This window comes from Pinus tabuliformis, chromosome 7, assembly GCF_031772625.1.
Source record: "Pinus tabuliformis cultivar Carrire ecotype Pingquan chromosome 7, CPIR1, whole genome shotgun sequence".
Taxonomy (NCBI): Eukaryota; Viridiplantae; Streptophyta; class Pinopsida; order Pinales; family Pinaceae; genus Pinus; species Pinus tabuliformis.
The window spans coordinates 1,770,391,716-1,770,410,238 of NC_142293.1; positions in this window are offsets into that span (position 1 = coordinate 1,770,391,716).

Here is an 18,523-nt window from a genome sequence, read left to right on the forward strand (position 1 = left end):
TTGATCAAATGTTGCTTAGCCCCGTTGAGTCAGATTACAAAGCCATCTATTTGGCTTGTGTGGCTTACACCTTCTCTTTAATTAATTAGGTAGATCGACCACTAGATTATGGTATTTCTTCTGATCCTTTTTCTTGTGTATTCTCTACTGATGAGAGTGTCATGGAGATCATGATGTTAGATCATGGGGCATGGGATGCACCTCACCATCATTCCTCCTTACTAGATTCCCTTGAGGATAATCTCAGTGATGTGTACTTACCTAATCTTGTTGAGACTTTTACGAATTACATCTCCATTCATGAGGTTGACTCTGAAATAACCTTTTGAATATTAAAGAAATTATACCTCTCTATATACCTGTTAAAATAGGTATTGTCGAAAATTTATACATCGGAGCGCTTGTTATCCATCTGAGATCGAGATCTATAGAGCCCTATTTAGTGAGTTTCATGATGTCTTTGCCTGGACATATGAAGAAATTCCAGGTATAAACTAGAAATTCCAGGTCTTGTGATCCTTTTTCTCACGTATTCTCTACTGATGGGAGCATCATGGATATCATGATGCTAGATCATGGGGCATGGGATGAACATCACAATCGTTCCTCCTTACCAGTTTCCATTGAAGATAAGTGATGTGTATTTACCTAATCTTGTCAAGCCTTTTACGAATTTCATATCCATCAATGAGGTTGACTCTCAAAAGAACCTTTTGAATATCGAGGAAATGATAACTCTTCATATCTCTATCAAATGAGTTATTGTCAAAAATTTATACATTTGAGTGTCTTGTTCTCCATTTGAGATCGAGATCTATAGAGCCCTATGTTGTGAGTTTCAGGATGTCTTTACATGGACTTATGAAGAAATGCCGAGTATCAACCCAAATATAATAGTGCATGAGATTATAATGTATCTTGATGCCAAACCCATTCGACAACACCTTCATCTAGTCCATCCCAAGAATGCTTCTAGAATTAAGGCTAAAGTTGAAAAGTTTCTTTGGGCTAGTTTCATATACCTTGCTCCTTTAACTGATTGGGTATCAAACATTGTCCCTGTCATGAAGAAATAGGACATGATCCAAGTATGTTTTGATTACCAGGATGTGAATTGTGCTTGTCCAAAGGACAATTATCTAACCATGTTTATTTACTAGATTGTTGATGATTGTGCTGACTGCGATATTTATTCATTCATGGATGGATTCTCGAGCTATAATGAAATCAACGTTGTCCCTATGGACCAACTTAAAACTGAATTTATTTGTCCGTGGTGTAATTTTGCTCATCAGAGATCCTATTTGATTTCAGTAATGCTGGGGATATATTGTAGTGTGCTATGGATTATCTTTTCATGACATTAAACACATCATTAAACCCACTTTGGACAATCTCCCAGCTTATTCTAAACATCGGGTTGATCAATCGATGCATATAAGGGTATTTTTCCTCTATTGTAGATACTAACTTTGTACTTAACCCACACAAATGTGTCTTTTGTGTCAATTTTGGTCAAATACTCAGTTTTGTCATTTCAAAACAAGGAATTCATATTGATCCTTTGAAAGTACATGCAATCGTTGACTTGTCTGCACCTTCTTCTCTCATCAGTTATAAAGACTCTAAGGGAAAGCAAGCTTCCCGTGCAGGTTCATCCCTAATTACACTCAACTGACCAAAGGATTCACTCGCTTACTGAAAAAGAGGTCCCCTTCCATTGGGATGACACTGCTTAGAAAGCATTTGATGCCCTAAAATATCTATTGGTTCGGGCATCTCTTTTATACTACCCTAATTATCAGCACGACTATTTCTTGTATCTCGTTTCTACCATTTCTACTATAGCAATGGTGTTGGTATAAGAATACAATATAGGGACTGAAAATCCCATTTATTATCTGAGTGAAAACCTTAATGATACATAAATTAGGTATACTCAAGTAGCAGGCTTTGGCGAGCGTTCAACTCGTCCAAAGGTTTCTCCATTACATCTTGCTTCAGAAAACTATGGTCATTTCGGATTGAAATAATATGACATATATATTGTCACATCAATTGCTATGGGGCATGTACTCTTGGTGGATCATTATTCTTCAAGAGTTCAACCTAGAGTTCATGAAGTTTAAGTCGAAGAAATCCCTAGTTTTCATCAAGCTAATGTGCGATCTTCCTTCCCCTTATTATGAATTTACATTTCAAGATTCCATCCCTGATGAGTCATTGTTTCTTATTTCATCATATAATCCGTGGTATGGGGATTTTATAATCTATCTCTAGACCCATACTTTCTAGCCCAACACTTCTCACTCTGAGCAGTGACATATTCAATACCAATCCTGAAATTATGTTATTATCGACGAAACCCTTTACTGTTGTGGTATTGATATGATTTTATAGAGGTTCCTTAGCCTTAAAGTGGCTACGAGTGTCCTTAATGAATGCCACTTGGGGGCATGTTGCGGACATCTATTTGGTTATGCTACCACACATAACATCTTACGTGCTTGTTACTTTTAGCCTACTATACCTTTCATGTTTGTATTCTTGTCATCCAGAAGTGCCATGCGTACCGTATCTCTAAACGTAAGATTTGTGCTCTGCCTACTAAGTTGCATCCCATTTTCGTTGTTGGCCCCTTTGCGAAATGGGGTATCAAATTTATGACATGTAACCTTCACTCAACCAGGGGCCATGGTTATATCAATGTTGCTATAGATTACTTTACTAAGTGGGATGAGGCAATGCCTACATATAACAACACTAGAAAAATTGGTTGTATACCTTTTCTTCAATCACATTATTTGTAGGTTTTGTGTTTCGCAAAAAATAGTTACGAATCATGGAAACTATTTTCAGAATCATATGATGATTGAACTAACTATTAAGTTGGGACGTTTACATGAAAATTCCACTCCATACTATCCTTGGGCTAATGGATAGGTTGAGGTTGTTAAGAAAGTCCTTAAGACTATGCATCAATGTATGGTAGGGGTCCACAAATTAGACAAGCACTTTCTTATTTACATTGCCTTCTAGGCATACCGAACCTCAGTTAGGGTTGCTACCATATTCACACCCTTTTAGTGGTCTATGGTCTGGAAGCAATCCTTCCCACCAAATGTGAAATTCCATTGTTAAAGCTAGTTGTCGAACTTATTCCTACCACTTTTGTAGAGGAGGAGCATATTTTTCATCTCACTTATTTCGATGAAACTCGGTGTGATGTTTCTTTAGCCAATGAAGCTCATAGAAGACATGTCAATGCATAATACAACAAAAATGTCCAGACTCATGTCTTGTCAGAAGGAGACCTAGTTCTCTTATATGATTAGGAGGTCAATAAGTTAGGTCCAAGAAAGTTCCAACCCATGTGGCTAGTTCCATATATTGTCAAGCGAGTCCTTGCAAAAGGGGTTTATGATTTAGTAAACCTCAAAAATATTATGCTTTATTTCATGCATAATACACCATGTACATATTGTCTATAGGTGTTTTGAGTGTGTATTTTAAGAGTTTCCCATGAATTTTGTTCATCCCTTTTAAGCTTGGTTTGTAGATGTCGGCCTCTCTCGAACCGTATTTAGTTATGTCGATGGTGCTATTCATAGTACATGGAATCTATCTTCCGCAACATGGGCTATATTTGCTCCAGATTACGAGCTAGTGAGTATGAAAGGCATTTGCATTGGTAGCTCTACTAACAACATCACTGAGTATAGTGTAGTTGTAGAGATACTATCTGATTTTATTTTATATGGTATTCATTGTTTAATCATCAAGCTTGACTCACAAATTGTAGTACTACCACTTGCTAATGTCCATTTAGTGAGAAATCCCATCATCCTACGCATGGTGTTGAGAGTATATATTCTAGAAAGACATTTTGATTTAATATGATATAATTGTTGGCATAGGGTCCCTAGGGTTAGTTTTATGGTTAATTTAACACAATTTTTTAAAAGTTTTTTGTAAAAAGAATGTAAGGTCTCTGCAATATGTGGATGTAGAACATGGAAATAGGTAGGAGTCAAAAGGGTCTTAGCCCTTGTTTTTGGTCGGTTTTAAGATTCTACCATGGTCCATGGACCATGGTAATATATGAAGGAAAGCTATAAATAGTTGAGTCATAACGAGTCTTAGAGATAAATTATGTTGGAGAATTGGGTATGTTGAAGGGTTTTGTTGTCTCAAGCAAGTTGCTAAGGCAGGAAGGCTCTACTTCTTGTACTTAGGTGAAGAAGGGAATGCTCTTGCAGATGAGTGTGCAAGAGGCCTAGCTAAAGTCTGCAGCTGAGTGCATGGACCTCCACATTTCACTACACAGGGTAGAAGAGTCTGTAATCTAAGAATTAAATATCAATAAAGATTGTTTTGAAGAATTAAGCTGCATTTCTGTTGAATCTATTTATGTTATATTCTATCACTTAATGATATGTTTTGATGAAATAATGAATGAATGTTGTGAGAATTCACTGACTCTATCTTAATGATGCATGATAAGAATGGTTATCTATTGTCACAAAGTTAAAAGCTATTTTTGGTATGTTTTCTAATGAATTAAGTAGATCTATGCGAACTCAGATCTACTTTATTGGTGCACAGAAGTAGGTAAATCCTCTGTTTAAGGTTTACAAAGACTGATCGATGAATTTCGTGAAGGACTACAAGCCATTTAACTTAGTTACAGTTAAGAATCCCTAGAAGACATAGATCTGTGCAAAGGAAAATCTAAGCTATTGGAGCCTATGAACTGTTTATCACATATCCTTGGATGCAGAAACCTGGTTCTGGGATCCCCCAATACTGCTTCGGGTGAGATTGCAGCCTGTGCTATGTAGGTTGTTGTTGAAAGGGCCAAGAGCTAGGATTTTGTTGGTTGGCTCAAACAACTCTAAACCTAGGTCAGGTCCCCTTAAGCCAACAAACGGTTCTATTGCTGAGACCAGGATCTGTCTAATAGATGTACGGTAAATGGTTTCTGACGAAGAAAGAACTTGATAAGTGGATTGACTGGAAATCGCACGCATTTGCAGCTCAGGAGAGTAGGAGCCCTAAATTATTGAAGGAGTAGTGGTTGTAGAGATTTATGTACATGGATGAGACCGACCTATTCTTCTATTTCTTACTTGAAGAACTTTATGAGTGGCTGTCCAAGTTAGCTACTAATCAAGGGATGTGTAGGCTTGGTGATCCTATAGTGTGTACCCCTGACTTGGTGCAATGTATGGAAGCCTCAGGAAGCAATACCACATGGACAATAGATCACTCGATTGACTGCACCTTTGGAAGCTTTGTGGCTTATTTCGCGATTGATGGGAATATCCGCTATAGAGAAGTGGAGAAAAGGATATTTAAAGGATTGCGAGGTAAGCATTTGAACTCACTAAAGACATGTATTGAAATGTTTTTATGTGAAAAGAGGGTTATGCAGTTACATTGATGTTTGGGTCTACACAAAGTGGGAGAATCTTTAGAAGAAATGGAGTATCTAGCCCAAAATATAGTCTGCTCATTGAACCCCGTTCAAGTGACAATGAAGGGGCGGTGTTGACTATGCTGCGAAGTGTCGTTGAGTTAAAAATCAGGGTATTCCAAGGATATCTCATACATCCACTCCACCTTTGCCTCCACCTCCACCTCATACACCTACACCTTCACCTCCTTCACGTCCACTTCCACCATTCAACATGGAGAACGTGATGAAGATGCCAATTTTTAAAGGAACAGGTGATGAAGACCCAGAACAATTTTGGTTTGTTGTAGGAGTTGTTCACAGTATATTATAGATGACAATATTAAGAAAGCATATATGGTTACAGCCTTACAGTACCGCGCACTAACATGGTATATCAAATATTGCATTGATAACCCCAACGCGTCATTGGAAAATACCCAACTAGCTTTGAATAAGGAGTTTAGTAGGCCTAAGTCAGAGGCGCAGTTAGTAATTGAATTTAAGGAGATCTAAATGACAGTCAATGAGACACCTTGGGACTTTGATCAGAGGTTCAAGTGCTAGATCAGGCAGGCTAATATGTAAATATCAGATACCCAACATCGTGACAGGTTTATAGCATCGCTTTTGCCGCACTTAAGAATACCTCTATCACAACAGAAGATAGCAAAGGAAGAAGAAGCCTTGGAGATCGCAATGAGTTTACATGCACCAACTATTTCGGATGCCAACCTTGCAGTGCAACAAATTCATTCGCAGCTGGAGAGCCTACACTTGGAATTGCAGAGCCTGAAGAAAGGATGGAAAGCTCAGTCGAAGGTGCGTGCTAAAATCTGGTGTCTAAAATGTAAAAGCCATGGACATGATAAGGATCATTGCTCGGTCTTTAAGAATCATATTATACAGGGAGGGCTTGTACCCCTGAAACCAGATATTGGGATGAGTGTGGGAGCGACACTGTGTTGTGTTATTTGTCAAGTTATAAGACAACATGCTACAAATAACTACCACCTATTGCAGAAGTTTGTACAGACCCCTCAGTAGTTATTTTTCAATTTATCTAAGTCCGTAGGGCATGATGATCACTATTGTAGAAGTTATAAGTTGATGATATATGAAACCCCTGCCTACATAATGTAGGCATAAAGTCGGCCTCAAGATCAATGAATAGGATCAGTGTGCAGGGGATTCCAAGGCCACGGATGAGGAAGAGGCACTAGATGAAGATGAGGGCATGGGTAGGTAATTTTATATAACTGTGCAGAAGTAGGGAACTTCGCGCACGATTGTCCAAAATCCCATACATCCCCCATGTCGGTATTGTCGATAGTTTGATCATGTCATACAGGAATGTCCCATCCTTATGGAAAATATGCAAGAGAAGAAGGCACAATGCTAGCAGCCTACACAGAACATTCAGATGATGAGGGTTGAGCCCCGCGAAGAAGATCTAAACATAAAAATTGTGTCAAGAAGTGGTATAACAACTGGCATGGATAAAGGTAAGCATCTTGAGGAAGAGAGATGGGTACGCAAGGCTGCTGAGAAGGAAGTCAACTTTGATTTGGACCACTCTAAAGAAACATTCTTGGAAGAAAAGAAGAACTTCATTGAGGCCTCCACCTTAGGAAGTCAAGAGAAAAGTCTTGAGACTAACATGACTCAAGAAATAGATCCTTCAAGCCTAGCTACCTTTCTAAAGACTTGTATGAAGCTTTAGCACGATCAGAAAGAAGTTGAACGATTACAAGAATTAATAGATAAGTGCGTGAATAAGGAAAGGGCTCTTATGGAGCAACACACAGTAAGGAAGATTGGAAAGCATAAGGCATGAACAGGATGTGAGATGAGGCTGAGCACGCAGATAGGTGAATATGAAATGGACTAGGTCATCATGGATCTGGGGTTTGATGCAAATGTCTTGCCTAAGCAAACAAGGGAAAGGATGCGGAGACCTATGCTACAGTGGTCTCCTATTTAGTTGTGCATGGAAAATAACCAGAAAATTATTCAAATGGGGTGCTTATATGGGGTAACAGTGGACATTGAGGGTGCGAGTGTGCTGGCTAATTTTGAGGTCATTAAGATAGTGAATGATAGTAACCCATACCCTACGCTACCAAGAATCGAATGGGCTATTGATATGAACGGGGTAATCAACTTGAAGAAGTGAAAGATGTCCTTTGAGAAGAAGTCACTTAAGGTAATAGTGCCATTAGACCCTGTAGAGGCAGCGCGTTATACTAAACCTATGTGAGACTATGTAGAAAGTGATAATGGTCTTGATCAGATATAAAAGATAACAATGCACGATGAGGATTGGATCAATCCTACAGTAGATTGATGAATCACGTGGGATAGGGATAGCTCCTGCACCTTAGATTTAGATGAAGAGCTTGAGAATAGGCATAATAGGTTGCATGAATTGTCTATGCTCCACTGCAATATGATGACGAAGTTGCTAAGGTGTGTTTCGACTGAGATAAGAAAACTTCCACATTATGATGGGTTGACTAACGTGGAATTATTTTCGGATGAATTTGAATGAGAAGTACCAGAAGAGCATCGATTCCAGGCACTGGAATTGGCGGTGCGCACTATGCTTGGTTGTTGGTGGGGTATGCACAAGGAGAGATTCACTGGATGGAAATAATACCGCAGAATGATGAAGTTAAGGTTTGGCTATGCTAACACCAGGATGATAGAAAAATATAGTGGGAAGGATGATCTGTGTGATCATTTAGCACGATGGACTAGGGCCTGGGGAATAGAACAACAACTAGAATGGGTGCATATATTGTGTCATACGCTAGATACAATCCCAATGAACTAGTATTTGGAGACAGAGCTTCGCCATGAAATGGATGAATGGGATGTTGTAAGGGAGATTTTTCTATTAACATTTATCTTTGAGGACAGGTTTGAGAGCATCACAGAGGCGCTCTGGTAAATTAAAGCATCTACATTTGGAACGCTAAAGGAACCTATTTAATGGACTTAGCTAGATTAGAGTACAAAGCTACGCCATGCATTGGAATGTTATAATGTGACTGTTGAAGAAGTGGATGACCTGCGAAATATTACCATTCGTGAGATGGAAGGTTGATGAGCCCCAAATTTGGTAACATTTTGGGCTCATTTGGCCTAACTACCTTTGCTCAATCCTTCATTTTTCATAACTTATGCATCATTTTTTAGTATGTTTATGTCATTTGTACGAATAAGGGCAGTCACTATTCCTAGGTGGCTAACACGTGCTCATTTCAGGTTTTTTGACACATGATTGGAACAAAACTGAGCAGATAAGGACCAGGAGACAACCAAGATGGGGTTGAGGATTCGTAGGAGGGTTGTCCACAGCATTAAATGGCCTTCCTCGGGATCTTCACCCCCAACTCCGAGCTCCAACAACCACCACAACCGGATTAAAAGACAGCCAAACGGATTTTGAGGAAGCAGCAGTTCACTCCTAGTTTGGTCAACCAAGTCCCACTGATTTAGGAGGCCAGCTTGGGGCCTCGTGATGTATAAATGATAAGGCTTTAGCCTTCGAAAAGGACTTTTGGGAACATTGTTGCACATCCTGCACTACGAGCTGCTAGCTTAGTTTTGCTCTTTTGTAGCCATTATTGGCATGCTCTTTGACTTATGATTATTATTTTTTAATGGAAAGCAGTCAGATTTGATCTCAGTTCTGAGCTTTTAAAGGAGCCATAGCTCTCGGGGTTGGGCCCAACCTGAGAGCCTAAGGCCTCCTTCTTCTGTATTGTTATCTTTTCTTTCAGCATTATGGTTTTTCTTTACATGCATTTGAAACACAGTTTGCTGAGTTAGATTTCTTGGTGTGGTTAAGTAGGTCATTGTTATAAGACAGAGTTGCTTCAGCTGTTTAGAATAGAGTGAAGAGATTGGAGTTGATAAAAGTTCTAGAAAAGGGTTGCCTGCACACTCATTTTCACCTCTTTCTAGGGGCTGGAATTGCAGACAGTGCTACCCACCAAAAAACATTGGTTTACGAATACATGCAATCTGTGGTGCAATATTTTTGTTTGTAGAAGTTGTCCATGCGTTCAGACCTCTTGGAATGTTTCCTTGCTTCAGTACCATACATGGTTTTCCTTAAGAATAACGTTGTTGTTCATTGGTTCCATTAAACAGTTAAGAATGTTTTGATTATGTGCAGGACGTGGATGATTTGGTTCAGTTTACATTGTGCAGTGCTACTCCCTCACCTTCTCATCCTTCTAAGCCTTGGCCAGGCCAACTACTCATCTCCCAATTAGACCCCTTGTCTCTCAGCTACTCTACTGCCCACGTTATCCTCCCTTTTCGTCCTTCCATTCCCTCTACCCTCCTTTAGACAAACTAGCTTAGCACATGCCCTCATCATCTCATCTCTCTGTCACTAAGTCATTACAAACCCCTCTCCTACCTCCCTATCCACCCATGCAGCCTCTTCCACTCACCCATCACCCAAAAATCCGATTGTAGAACATCCTGTAGGAATTACTGAACATCCTGTAGAAGTTCTGAAACATCCTGTAGAACCCCTGCAGACTTCCTGTAGAAGCTCATAAATGCGGTCTCTTGGTAGCCAAACTTTGTGAAACTCTCTGGAAGCGTGTTAGGGACCCCTTAGACCCTCTCTGAACTTTCCCAACCTTTTTCAAGCCTTCCTCCTCCTTGATCCACCTCTGAACGGTAAAATCTAGTTAAAAAGCACATGCATGATAATTCTAATAATTGAAACAAAAATACAAAAAGATGTTTTCTTCAGATAGAGGTAGTCTAGACACATGCATTTCACCTTCATAGAAGTAATGGCATCTCCTTCAGTAGTTTGCATCCCCATCTCCGCATCAGTAAAACTAGCTGGTAGAATTAGGGTTTGCTAGGGTTTGCGTTTCTTGTTGGCTTTCAGTTCCTTTCTGCAAATAGATAAGCTTCTTTTGAGATTAGATTTCGTCCATCAGTTAAAAAGCTTCTTCTAAGAGCTCATAGAAGTTGGCTTGAGCCCCTAGCGGACTTGTGCCAGCTGACCAAGTGACAGCTGCGGCAAGAGCTAGTACTTGTGCATACAGCACCGTCGCTTCAAAGTTTGTTACGAACTACCGGGTTGATAAAACTAAAGAAGGAAGCTCCAGGAGTTGTAGCATTATTACTACAATACTGGAGCCCACCAAAGGTCAATGCAACATCAAGGGACTGAAGGTAGCAAATCCAGATATATCAAAGCCTCTGAAAACCTAAGAGGTAAACATTGGGTCTAAAGAAGAAATCAAGTTCACGAACATAGGAGATTATTGGGACATATATATGATTGATAAGGTAGCGGAGCTCCTGCATGAATACCAGGATTTAATTCCAACAAAGTTTTCAGATCTGAAAGGAATTGGCGAAGATCTTAGTGTTATGAAGATTACATTGAAACCGGATGTGAATCCTATTAAGAAGTGACCTTATCGATTGAATCCAAAGTATAAAGAAAAGGTGTGCCTAGTACTGGATAATATGTTGGAAGCTTGCATTATTGAGCCTCTAGAAGAATCCGATTAGGTAAACCCAATGGTGGTCCAATAAAAGGAAAATAAGGGAGAAATCCACATATGCGTAGATTTGCAGAAGTTGAATGATGCCTATGTGCATGACCCGTTTCTGACACCATTTACTGACGAATTATTAGAGAACGTTGGCATATAGGAAGCATTTTCGTTCGCTGATGGATTTTTGGGTTATCATCAAATAAAGATCACGCGAGAGAATAGAAGCAAAACAACTTCCGCAGCTGAATGGGGGTGCTTCCAATATATAGTTATGCCATTTGGATTGAAGAACATGCCTGCAATCATTTCCCAGGTAGTGATCATGTCGTTCGAGGAATTTATTCATAAGTTCCTAGAAGTATATTTCGATGATTGGAATATGTTTGGGTTGGTGAAGTGCCACGTTGTGAGTTTGCACCTCATGCTAGATACATTTCAAAGATTTCAGTTCATGCCGAACTTGAAGAAGTGTATATTTTGTGTGCCTTTTGGGATTTTTTTCGACCATTATCTGTAAGCAAATATTGATGGTGGACACTGTGAATATTGTCATTACTGTGAATTTGGAACATCCTAGGAATGTGAAACTATTGCGCTCAACATTGGGACACACTGGGTACTATAGAAAGTTTATCAAGGCATATGCCTAGATAACTGCGCCGATGGAAAAGTTGCTAAAAAAGGATGCGATGTCTCTCTAGGATTAAGATTGTCAACACAACTTGGATTTCCTGAAGGAGAAGATGGTGACAACACATATTTTGGTGTTTCCCCACTGGAAAAAGGAGTTTCATATGCATGTTGGTCCTCCTATACTATGTTAGGAGTAGTATTAACCGAGGCAAGAGAGGGCCATATTGATAATCCAATAACTTTTGTGAGTAGAAAGCTATCCAAAGGTGAGAAGAATTACTCCACTACAGAGCATGAAGGATTGTCGATGGTCTACGCGCTGCAAAAATTCAGACATTATTTGTTGGGCGGACAATTCAAGAGGTACATAGATCACTCTACCCTGAAGTACCTGGTCAATAAGCCTCTGTTGTGGGGGAAGATCTGCCGATGGTTGTTATTGTTCCAGGAGTATTACTTCGAAGCGATTCTGAAGCCTGGAAGGCTGAATGCAAGCCTAAACCATCTCTCAAAGATTGAAATAGGAAAAGAACCTAGTAGTTTAGAGGAAGGACTTTTAGACATGCAACTCTTTATGGTGCATGTCGCAGATGATCACTTTGCCGATATTATTTAGTTTTTAGCAATGGGAATAGCTCCAAATGGCTATTCAACTCAACAAAAGAAGGAGTTAGTAGTTCGCGTTGCAGATTTTTGAGTAATTGCGGGTCATTTATATAAAATGGGAATGGACGAGATATTGCATAGATATGTTCCATAGTTTGAAGGCATCAGTATGTTAGCTGAAGCTCATGGAGGAGTGGCAGGACGCCACTATGTAGGGAAAGTGATAGTGAAAAAAATTTTACACACTTGGTTATGGTGGCCAACATTGCACAAGGATTCTAAAGCATATTTTTATGTGTGTGATGGTTGCCAAAGGATGGGGCAACCTTCGTGAAGGGATGGATTGCCTTTAAATCCTCAAGTCTCGTTGCAGGTATTTGATAAGTAGGCCACTCACTTTATAGGTCAATATTTAACCAAGTGGGTAGAAGTGCAGCCAGTGAGGGATTGTATAGTGGCAACTACTGTGAATTTTCCCTTTGAGTATATCTTAACAAGATTTAGATGCCCAAAGATATTAATGAGTGATAGAGGCACGTATTTTTTGAATGAAACAAACTGTGTGATGTTGCAAGAATTTCAAGTATATAATTAGAAGAGTACGCACTATGACCCATAGGTGAATGAAACATTGGAAGATTTTAATAAGATCTTGGAGCATGCATTAACAAAGGTATGCAACACGTAAAGGAATGAATAGGACATGCACGTACCTGTCGTATTATAGGCTTATAGAATGACCTGCAAGAAATTGACATGAAAAACGCCATTCAGGCTGGTCTATGGAATTGTAGCCATCATGTCGATGGAGTATATTGTTCCAAGTTTAAGGGTAGCTACCTTCACTGAGATGACGGAGCACTAGACTTTGGAGGAACAGCTCGCACAACTCATGGAGTTGGAGGAAGACCACTTCCTTACAGCATCTCATCAGCAAGTGCAAAAGGAAAGTGAGAAAGCATGGCACGATTGGCATATTAAGCTATGCACGTTCAAGGTATATGATCTAGTGCTATTATATGATAGCAAGTTTATGAATATTCCAGGAAAATTTCAAATTCACTGGTTGGGGCCATATGTCATTAAGTAGATCACGGATGGTGGCATAGTTCAGCTCGTGAAGCTAAATGGGGAACCATTCCCTAGAAAACTAAATGGCAGTAGATTGTAGATGTATACAGGGGATCCTACCCCTATGCGATGACTATATGGCAGCAAGATAGTCTTAGTAATACAGGCAGCTACAAGGGACTGTGAGACTATAAACTGTGCTACCTCACTAAGGGAAAACCTTGGTAGGGAGGTTTCGCGATGAATGGTAGGGGTGCAACAAGTGCAGTTGTGTTGCATGAGTTGTGCCATATCAAATGGTTTTGCACAGGTGGGTTCAGAGGTAACCACCGAGATTACTATTTGTGATTCGATGGCTAAGAAACAGTTAAGGGGAGTGAGGAGGTGCTATTTATTGTGAAAATATTTGGAGATCTACTGGAAATGGGGAATTTATGATCAAAATTTGGGGGAAACCATCAAATTTGAATTCAAATATCCCTATACATTACACATGTTGGTTCAACGAAGAACACTTTTCATTCTGAGAGCTTCTTGCGCATTTTTCTATCTAAAGCATATGAATCATGCTTTTTGGGAAGAGTTTGTGACGCGCCCCTCGTTTACAAACTACACAACAGTAGCCCAGGAATGATTTATTGAGAAAATGAGCTTTACCAACCCCACTGAAGCCATAAGTTCAGAAGTTGTTGTTTCTCACTTGCCAGGCCTCGAAGTAACTAGTATAGAAGCCACGCCCACTGTGTCGATGGCACTGAGGTCGCTTAGTGTTATAGACATTTTTGGGCACTGCAACCCCAAACATAAAATGTCCATAAAACGAGGGCTCATAAGTCCCTAAAAGTGTTTTTCCAACCCCTAAAGGAACAAGGTCAACTGATTACAGCTTCTCCCAGAAGTTCTCCATGAAAAACTACACATAACTGGTCAAAACTGGATCATTTCACCTGCTCCATAGGCAAAGTGCGTTGCATCTCACCTAAATACACACAGTGGGTGCGTTTCATTTCAAAAAGCCCTTCTATGGGGTGTGATGGGCGAGAAGAGACAAATGGCAGTGTCAATCCGCGAGGTGGAGAAGCATGGAATCTTCCAGAAACTTCTCCTGTGAAACTTGCCTCTCTGAATTCGACCAAGGATGAGTAAGAGATCATCAATCTCCAAGTGGAAGCAAGAACTATCAGAGGGAAGACACTAACCAAATCACAAGATGACTCATCTCCCTTGTAGACATCTATATATAGATCCCTCATCCCAGAGATCCAGAGGCTGGAATTTTGCATCTTGTAAGGAATTGTTGTTGGTTTCTTGAGGCAACATCATAGTGTTGGGTGATCTAAGCTTTGCATGAGATGAAGAAGGGCTTACTTGCTAAGAGGATGATGTTGGGTCAGAACAACTGGTTGTAACTCTCTTGGCTCTTTCTTGATTATCAATAAAGCTATTCAAGTTTTCCTCCATACTCTTATGTAATTTACGTTTTGTGCATTTGTATGGTCAATTTACATCTGATCCTAGATTGTTTATGATAATAGATCCATGTTCTCATATAGTGTTATGCTGCTTTGATTCTACAGGTACTCTGTGAAGCTAGGTATACAAGAAAGCAAGTAGCAAAGGACTATCAGAATAGAGAGGAATCGAACAAGCAACCAAGCGTAAGACAGAGGTTGGTCTCCTTTATTCTTCTCTCATCTATCTTTCATAAAGGAAAACGAAAGTAGTTTTACTTTGTTTGTTTCTAAGGTAGCTACTCGCCTTAGTGGGATTAGCATTTCTGCATAGACACTTTTCCCTGTAACAAAATGGCGACTCTGCTGGGGAGCAACTAGGTTGTTTGTTTATCTACATTTGTTTACTTTATAAACTTACAGACGGAGCCTGAAGTTGAGCCAGGTAGCCTTCGAACTACATTTGCTATGCAAATGCAAAGTAGATAAATGCTGCTTCAGTCAATCCTCGGGTTTTGTTTATGAATTAAACAACTGATTTACAAACTCTCTAATTGCCTTTGTGGTGGCTCTAGTAACCTCCTTAGATCTACCCCTGTGATTGATTTACTGATTACCACTTGCTCGGCCAAAATCCCTGAATTGAACTGTAAACTGTGACTCGGAGCCCAATCAAAGTCTCGTCCCTCGCCTAGCGCACTGTCTGTTCTGTGAATCTCAAATTCAGTGCACTTCCCGAGTGTAGTAGGTGCGCTGCATTTCAAATTCACTGTGCTATAGGTGCATTGATCAGACTAGGCATTGTTCCTAAATTTTGGTTTCTGTGTTCACTCTTTTCAGATCTATTCAAGAGTTTTGCTACCTATAATCAGTACACCTCTGGTTGAAACCCCTTTCCTTGCTGTTATTCCGCCTCCATTGTGCAAAGAACTGTAAATGTTTTTATGTATTTGTTGAGTCATTTTCAGTTCTCCCTTACAAAGAAGTAACGTAATTATACTGTCGTTTCTTGATTTGAAAGTGTCGCAAGTGTCGTTTTCAGTCATAGAAGAGAATCTGATTGTTCTTGATAGTCAATTACCCTGTTACTATTGTATTTGATCTGAATTAGGAGTTTTCCTAGTGTCGAAAGCAAGTTTTCCTTTCCAAATCATAAAGTGTTGTCATTGTCTTCATATTGATTTTGAAAAGAAACTTGTTATTAATTGTCACTTTGAAAATAATTCAGATTTGCGCATTAGCTTTCTTTTATCATTCACATATTAAGAAGGCTGAAAACAAATACATGCATGTGCATTTGCATTTATACTGTTTGATTGGTTTGATTTAGGACGGTGCATATAGTGTGTGCTCTTTGCTCTTTGTTGAAAGAATACTGTCTCTCTTTCCTTAGTAGCTAGGATTTTCATTGCACAAAGAAGATAAAACGACTGTTTATCATCTTAGATTGCATTTTAGGAACTATACGTATACATCACACGGTGAACCTGAAAGGAAAATTTCCTAAGCAAGATCAACTATAAAATAAATTTAATGAATCTAACAATGCTTTGGAACCTAACGCACAACATCTATAAGTCTAGGCTAGAGACGTATTCCGGCATCGTAAAGCCTGGTAACTGTTGTTCTCACTGTTGGTTGGGTGATTCCTTCACTTTGAGAAGATAAGTGCCAATACGGACTTGTGCTCCCACGTACCGTTGAGTATATTTTGGGAGACCAAAATAGGCTTAATCCTTTATCCATAGGAAGCCGTGTCTGTCGCCCTATCGATTGCAATGCACTGAACAGAGCATTCAGGAAGATTGACTGTCGTACCGTAAAAAGTCTTCTGCAGTTTTGTGATTGGTTTGGTAATCCCTCTGTCTAGATTTCCATAGCAGTCCCTTTCATTCCTTTTCAGACTCCTTAACGGAAAAGGTCCATCTGAGCACTTGTCACTTCAGGCTCATTAAAAATCGAAGGCAACTAGAGTCATCTTTTTTTTTTTTCTCGACTCTTAAAAATTGAAAAAACAAGTTGTGTCAAAGTGTCTAAAATTTATTTTAAACGGAATAATCGTCACCTTTCCTACATTGGTCTTAGGTTGAGAAAATGGAGTCCACCAACCAAGGAGTTCCCCTTGGAGGAAATTCTAGTCCCTTCTCCTCTTGGGGAGATGTTGGTGCACCCCATATGGCCACATTGTCGCTTCCAGGATTGACAATCGGCTTGTCCATATGGCTTTTCTCAACCTCCGTCGTTCAGAACACAACAATTCCTGAAAAATCGAGTCAGTAACTAGACGATTCCAGAGTTACCCCCCAACCCTCTACTTCGTCCAATTCTTCCTCTCCTCCTTCCTCTTTGCTTGATGAGGCTGGTAAAGCCAAAAATAGAGTACCTGAGAAGAAGAAGGAAAATAAGAAGAAAGAGAAGAAGAAGAAGGAGCCAAAGGCGAAAAGGGGCAACCAAGCGTCGTCTAGCAAAAATCCACACACTGCACTGACCAGGCCTAAATAAACATGTGTCATTTGAAAAGGATACCACTATCATAGAGATTGTCCTTGCATCCCTCAGATCTTAAGGGACTAGTCTCCTCGTTTGCACAATCCGGTGTCGTCAACCTCTGATGATCATGTTGAAAACACACCGTCGACTAGTGAAAGTGAAGCCCCTTGAAAAAAAGGAAAGTGCAAATTTCATTGTAAACTGTGTGAAGGCGATGATGCCATCCACCGTTGTCCCTTCTTAGACAAGGCTAAAAGAGTTTTGGATGATCGTCCGGTTTCACCGTTACGACTTCCTCCTGGATATAAGAAACTCTTGCTGAGTCCGTCACTAGTTGAAAATCCAGCTGACCTACCCAGGTGGTCGGCCGAAGCGTCTATCATTGAAGATAAACCATCTGAACCCATACCAAACGAAAGTCAAAAGGTCGAGGCGACAGTTGACCCGGTCTTGCCTTTAGAGATTCCATCTTCAGATGATACGGTCACCGAAGAGAACAAGGATGACACCGTCCAAATTCTTTTCGTAAACACAAACTACCTTGAACATGGGGGCAATTTACCCATTCCTTTACCGTAGGAAGGAAGTTCATCAGATTCGTAACCGGCTGTCTATTCGGTCCCACCTCCAAGCAACCTGGTTGTCTCCTTCGACTGGAATCAACTAGGCAGACCCCGTTTACCGGCTAGTGTACCATTCCGAATCATTGCTCAAATATATAGAATGGTTATGGCTGGTACCATCGTAGATGAAGGGGCTTCTGTGAGTATCCTTTCCTCGACTGCTTGGAAAGTGCTTGGTTCGCCATCGCTTTTGCCTGAGATGAGAAATCTAACAGGCTTTGACAAAGGAACTAGTCGACTGTTAGGGATCCTTCCCAATGTGCCCATAACGTTGAGAGGGAAAACCATTCAAATGAACATAATGGTAGTCCAAGGACCCCTGGATTATAATCTACTCCTTGGATGAGACTATATTTATTGCATGGGAGCCATTGTCTCATCAGTCTTTAGAGTAATGTGTTTTCCGCATGAAGGAAGAGTGGTCAAGCTCGTAGACTAGCTTTCATTTCCCGGTTCACACATGGCAAATAGTCATATACCATCCCTGAATGGTCTTTTCACGCAAGGAATGTCTCATCAATCCCCAGTCTGTCCACCTGATGAGCGCGAGTGATTCGGGGGACATGACTGAAACCCAGGGGGCATACACCCTGGTCTACTTCGGCAGGAAAACTTCAGGTATAGGATAGGATTCCACGAGAGATATAT